Consider the following 7,045-nt stretch of genomic DNA (forward strand, 5'->3'; position numbering starts at 1 on the left):
CTTCCATCCTCAGATCTCAGCCTCTTGAGTAGCTAGGATTACAGGCGTGAGCCACCAGCGCCCCGCAGGGAGCATCTTGATAGTCCCCAGTTTTCAAGAATGGCCCAGGCATTTTCTTTACAGCTACTGGTGGGTCCTGACAGCATCTTTGCCTAGGCAGACAGCCCCACCTCTCAAGTGAAGACACAGGTGAGTACGATTTCTGGATCTTTGAGCCAGGATGTCCTGTCACGGGCAGGGCAATGATCTTTACTGGATTGGGCTGGGAAGGGAGGTGGGGTGGGAGGAGGGGGATGCTGTTGGGGTAACTCCCGTTCCTCTGCTCTGACTCAGTGATCACACACGGATCATTTTAAAACAGATCTGATTTGGTTCATCCGTAGGAGTCGCCAGCAACCAACTTGAAGACTAGCCTTTCTGTAACTGAGGGTTCTGTATCTCAGGTTTGAACCATCAAACAACAACCACAACAAAGACAACCTGGGTCTGTACAGAACTTGCTAGAAAGTTGCCATGCATTAGCAATACAGTGTAACAACCGCTGGAATAGCAGTAACTTTGTGTCGGGTGCTACAAGTAAACCGGAGATGGTTGAAAGAGTAAAGCAGGATGCGCATAGGTTGGACTCAAAGATGGTTATTTTGTGTAAAGGACTTGAGCACCTGGGATTTCAGGATGGGGATTTGAGTCCTCTGGAGCCAGCCCGGGAGGACCCACAGTTTAAATCCCTCTAGACTCTTGTGGTTCTTCTCAGCCCAGAGATGGGGCTCCCCCTAGTGTCTGGTTGTGGAATGCTCACTTTTGCTTTTTGTTTTTCCCCTTAGAGGGAATTTTTAGAGGATTCCTAAAGTTTCTGGACTCCAGGGCCAGGGAATTCCCGGCTTGCTCTGTTCCAGGCTTTCCCCTGTCGTGGTGGTAGTCAGTTTTCTTCTTCCCATATTTGTAGCAGAGGCCAAGCTCCAGGCCTCGAGGTCTTACCAGCAGTTCCTGGGTGGATGGGGAGAATGTGGCCTGAGATGGGAGTGGGGAGCAGCAGCCTGGGACACAGAGCAGGAGCCGCTGAGCTGTGAGGCAAGCTGAGTCTCCTCTGCTCCATTCCTCCTCCACCGATCCCGTTCCCTCTCCAATCACCTGCAGGGCTGGTCAAGCCTCAGAGGACTGGGCTCTGTCCTCAGAGTTTCTGAAACTGGGATCTGAGATCCTGCGTGTTTGACAAGTTCCCTTGTGTCCACGCTGCTGATCCTTGGGATCTGTTCTAGGACCAAGGTGGTACTAAGTGAAGGGTCTTGTGGATTGGCAGACATTGCATGGACATGACCAAAAAAAAAATCCCAACGAAGATGACTCCTCAGTGATTTTCACCGAATGTGTGCAAGGAAAAGTATAATTTCATTTTGTGACTTTCTCCCAGTTTTTCTGCAAGTAGTTCTCAGCGTCATTGCAAAAACCTGTATTACATATAAATATTTGCTTGCACCCACCCTCTGTTATCCATCTATCTTGGCAAGGTTTGAAACTCACATCTGTGCTGGGTGAGGTCCAGGGCAGAGGCCCAGCCTGAGCAACGTGTGACAGTTTGGTGTGGCAAGAAGCAAAGAGGCCTGATAACAAGGACACCACTGGAAGATCAGCTTTGAAATGCCACTGAGGAAATCAGTGCCAGTGATCCTCCTCTCTCATATCTGTCCCTCTCCCAGCCCCCAGTCTAAAAGTGCCCCTGGGCAGCTTCTCTGGATAGAGAAGCTCACGAGGGCAAGCATCAGCACTGACCGTGGAGACAGACGAGGCTGTCTGGAGCAATCAGGCATGCAGCGCTGTCCACTGTCTGTTCTGGGTTTTGTTTTCTTGCAGCTCTGATTTGCTGCAGTAGCTCTGGGGGGAGCTGAATGGGGGAGGAGGTAGTGCAGGCCCAGAGCCCTACATTTGGCTTCTGGGATGGGAACAGAGATGAAAATGGAGATAATATGACTTCATATAACTAATCCCAAAAGTTCATCAAGTTTATCTGAAGGCTCATCTCTCTGAGCCAAGGAATTGAGGTCAGAGGAGGTAGTTGCCTCCCTGAACTGAATCGTCTTTCCCAGTTTAGTTCCCTCCTTCCTGGAAACAACATCCCTTCCCACAACACACTCACACACACACACACACACACACACACACACACACACACACCCTTCATTTCCCCTTCAACAGAGAAGAAGTACCAAAAAAAATGCTGGGTGCTGGTGGCTTATGCCTGTAATCCTAGCTACTCAGGAGGCTGAGATCTGTGGGTCACAGACTGAAGCCAGTTTGGGCAGGAAAGTTTGTGAGACTCTCATCTCCAAATAATCACCAAAAGGCTGGAAGTGGAGCTGTGGCTTAAGTAGTAGAGAGTCAGCTTCGGACAAAAAAGTTAAGTTACAGCACCCAGATCCGGTTCAAGCCCTGGTATTCAGCCTGGACATGGATTTTTTTTTTTTTTTGGCTCTGTCTTTGATCATCCAAGCTATGAAAATAGGACTGCACTGGGATAGAGCAAGGAAAGGGGTGATATTATCCAAAAAGACTGACTTATGTAAATGTAACACCTCTGTACATACCTTGAACAAAAGGAGACTATGTAAAAGAGAAAAAAAAAGAATAGGGGCTGGCAATGTGGCTTAGTGGTAGAGTGCTTGCCTAGCATGTACGAAGCCCTGGGTTCAATTCCTCAGTACCACATAAACAGAAAAAGCTAGAAGTGGTGCTGTGGCTCAAGTGGGTAGAGTGCTAGCCTTGAGCAAAAGAAGCTCAGGAACAGTGCCCAGGCCCTGGGTTCAAGCCCAGGACTGGCAAAAAAGAAAGGAGGAGGAGGAAGAGGAGTAGGAAGAGGAGGAGGAAGAGGATGATTGCAGAATCCACTGTCTTTCTTAGCGGATCCTCTTGGCTCAGAGCTGTTCACTTTTTTCAGTGGTGACTCATTACCAGCAGAGTGGATGTGCTGCTTTTATTTTGACCAAAGATTACAACAGTGAATTTGAGAATGTGGTTAATAGGTGAGGTCACTTCACAGGTGGTCCCAATACACGTTGATTTCCCTGTTGGGTAAGTGGTTTTTAAGACTCTCCTACAACCTCCCTCCACAAACCCTCAAAAAGGGAAGAAAAGCGAAAGACAGACATGGCCTGAGTCTCTGAGGAGAAAGTTTTGAGTTTTGTTTGTTTGTTTGAAGAGGAAATTTTTGGTTTGGTTTTGCTTTGAGACATTTAAAGTTGCCTGAAATCCCCAAAGTATTTAGGGATCCCTGGGAGCGCTGACACGTGTACAACGATCTGCATAGATTTACTGTGTCAGTCAGCACAAGTTAGGTTGTGCCACAGTAACAAGTAAGCCCCAAATCTCAGTGCTTTTAAACAACACAGACTTGTCTAGTACACTGCATGTCCCTGCAGGTTGACAGGAACCTTCTGCCCACCAGTCACTCAGGAACCTTTTTTTTTTTTTTTTTTTTTTTTGGCCAGTTGTGGACACTGTCCCTCAGCTCTTCAGCTCAAGGCTAGCGCTCTACCACTTCAGCCACAGTGCCACTTCCGGCTTTTTCTGCTTATGTGGTGCTGAGGAATTGAACCCAGGGCCTCATGCATGCAAGGAAAGCACTCTACCACTGAGCCACCTTCCCAGCACTCAGGAACCTTTTAGCTGGCACTGCCTTCATGTATACTGTGGCCAGTCCCTGTGCCAAAAAGAACTCAGGGGAGCCTGAAGGATCCCACATTGGCATGTAAAAACCCAGTCAACTTGCTGTCACAAATCATGGCTCACCTTATACAAGGGCACCCTGTGTTCAGAATTGTTAGAGAGCTGGAAAATAGTCAGCAGTCAGCACTAATGACCCCTGTGATCCTTGAGAACACAGCAGTGAGCCATTTCTTTAGCAAGTACTTCTCTAGTATATGCTGTGCTTTGGGTGCTGCTCTAGACTCTAACATACATCCATGCTTTTGTTTCAGTGGGAGAATTGCATAATCAGACATAGGTGTAAGGTGAATGTCAGGCCCTTAGTACTTTGGTGATGGTGCAGTAAGAGGATAGAAGGCTGTCAGGTGTCTGGCTATTGTATTTGGTAAGATACTGTATCTCTGTCTGTCTGTCTGTCTGTCTGTCTGTCTGTCTGTCTGTCTGTCTGTCTATCTGTCTTTTAGGTGCTAGTACTGGGGCTTGAACTCAGGGCCTCATGCTCTTGCTTGGCTTTCTCACTCGTGGTGGACACTCTACCAGTTAAGCCCTAGCTCCACTTCCAGTAAGAGACTTCCATATGATTCACAAATCACACTTGGAAAACGGGGCTACACTGGTGGGTGACTCATTTGAAGGAAATGGTTGTTTCCTTCCATCTTCCTTTCCTTCTTGGGCAGCATATTTCCACATGGGGCTGGGCTTCTCAAAGAAGTGGGTATCACTTATCATGTGTAGTGGGGCGCAGGGATACCAAACTGTGAACAAGAACCAGGACAACACATGGCTGGAGAATCAGCAACCATGTGTGCATGAAAGTCTCTTGTAGAGAATAAAATGGCTAGCATCCCTAGCTCACAGATGTGAAAAAAGAAAAACACCCAAATCTGAGGCTTAGAGTTATGTGATTGGTCCAAACAGTAGTCAGTCTGGACTCTAATCCACTTAGGTCCTTGAATTTGTTTTTGCCCTACCCAAATGATGTGGGAAAGGGGCGGTGTCTAAAGCCCTAGGTGGGATGTGAAGAATCAGCAACATCTTTCTGCAGTTTTCTATGGAAATCTGCTCTACTTTCCAGGACCTGCACAGTGCCTTCCCAGAGTCACCCAGACCTAATTCATCATTCAGGGGATGGAAAATAAGTTGCCCAGTCTAGGGAGAATGGAAGGTGCCTGAAGACCTTCTGGGAGGGACAGAAGGAGGAGGGGTTTGGGAACTCTGAAACCTTTCATATCCTCCAAGGTGCTGCTTACTGCATACAAATAAATGTTCCTCACTGCCAGGGTGAGGGTGGGTTGAGCGCCATCCCCCTCCCCCAAGGGGAATGGATTTCAGATGCGGCCAAACACCAGTGCTCCTGAGGGACCCTCCATAGGCTACTGATGGCACTTGGGGACAGAGGGGCAGGTCAGAGTGACAAGATGAGCATGGAAAGGGAGCTCCTGAGAAGTGTTGCTTTGTGGGGTGGCGGGGGTGGGGTAGGGGGGAGTGGGCAGGGCTGGGTGGGGGTGGGGTAGGTGGGGTTTGTTTTCCAGCACCTTCTCAGCCCCTCTCCATCTGCATCTAAGTATGAAAATTTTCCATCCCAAGCCACGCTGCCAAGCTGATGTGTGTGTGTGTGTGTGTGTGTGTGTGTGTGTGTGTGTGTGTGTGTGTATTCTCTCTGTGTTGGAAAAACTCAGATATTCCATCAGATTTGTCAGCAGCTTTTATCCCTCAGCCAGAGGGGAGGCTGCAGGCCACAGACACATTCCGCAGCTAAGCCAGCTTGGCCCGATCTTGGTAGCAGGGGCGAGGACCAACCCGCAAGAGCAGAGTGGCCTGAATGGCCTTATGGGCCATCCCTGCCCCACCTCAGGGCCCCCTCTCTCTTCCTTTGCCTGGTTGCTCTCCTCTACACTGTCTTCTCTCTTCTCTGTTTCACCCTGTTCTTTTCCACTCTCCTCATCTCTCCCTCCTTCCCTCCCTCTTTCTCCTTCTCTCACTTCCTCCCTCCCTCTCTCCAGGGAGGGCTGAGGGGTAAAGCTCCAGTCGTTCTGCGTTTCCAAGGAAAATAAAGATCAGTACTTTGGGTCATTCTAGTCCATCCCTTAACAGTCCGGATCCTTTGTGCAGTGGAGAGGGACAAAACCAGGGATTCCAGTGTTTCCAGCGAGCGTTGCCACGCACGTGTAGAAATGCGTGTGTGAGATTCTTGTGTAATTAATGTCCACTACAAAAAATGACAGGGAAGTTGGACAGGCTCTGTTGGGGGACAGGTGCCAGCAAGAGAGTGGGGAGTCTGGATGGAGGACCCTTCTCCCCTCCCCCAGAGAAGAAATGATGGATCCTGAGAAGAAATGATGGATCCTGAGGAAGGGCTGGAGCCATGGCGGCTATCCCTCACTCCTTTCAAGTGGCCTTCTGCAGCCTCAGGTCATGCTGGGTGCAGAGACCTAGTCCTGAGGCCACTCCTGTATCCCCAGCCAGACACTTACAAACTCTGCCAGTGCATGCTCGAACTCCAGCTTGTGTAGAGTCACCAAGGATGTGTCAGCATGTAGATTTTTGGGTCCCACCCAGAGGGTTGATTCCAGATGGGCATGGGGCCCTGGAGTCTGTGCTTTGAATGTGAACACCAGTGGATTCTGGGAGAGAAAGAGCCGGGCAGCCCCAGGGTGTGGAAGGAGGTAGCGGGCTGTCAGAGCTGACTGTACTTCCAGCCGGGGTGGAGGGGTCCCTGGGGTGTGCCTGGCACCCTTCCCGTTAGCCACTCCCCTACACACACCCCTTTAAAAAAAACTCCAGCTGCTGTGTTCTGAGAGGATGCTTGCCACTGATGGTATCAGGGCTCTCCCCAGATACCTGTGATGGATGTGGGAGCCCCTCACTGAACCTGTTTGAGACCACAACACTTATTTCTCTGCCCCCCTTGCAAAGGGGCCTGGGAGCCAGTGAGCTGGGGCCTGGGGAGGGGCACCGAGAACTAACATGGCGCTGGAAATACTTAGTCTCTTCCTGCCCATATCGTTCCACCCTCCACACAGGCCCCGAAGAGTGCTATCTTTAAATCCCATTTGGACTTGACTCCGTTCCCAGAGGCAAAGCCTGAGCATGGCTGGAAACTTCCAGGCCAGCTCCTCCCTCGCTGTCACGCTGACTCGAGCTGACAGCCAAGGAACGTGCCTGTGCTTCTGCCATCCCCATGGAGCGGGGGTCCCCACGCCCTCTGCTGACCAACATCCCACCCTGGGGTCACCTGGTCCAAGCGTCATTTCCATCATTTTCCCAGCCTGCCCTGGGACGATGACTTGGTACTACACATGAACTGTGTACCTACCAGCAACGAGGACATTTTGCTGGCATGCCG

The sequence above is a fragment of the Dipodomys merriami genome, unplaced genomic scaffold, assembly GCF_024711535.1.
Source record: "Dipodomys merriami isolate MVZ:Mamm:240054 unplaced genomic scaffold, mDipMer1.0.p SCAF_31, whole genome shotgun sequence".
NCBI classification, from domain to species: Eukaryota; Metazoa; Chordata; class Mammalia; order Rodentia; family Heteromyidae; genus Dipodomys; species Dipodomys merriami.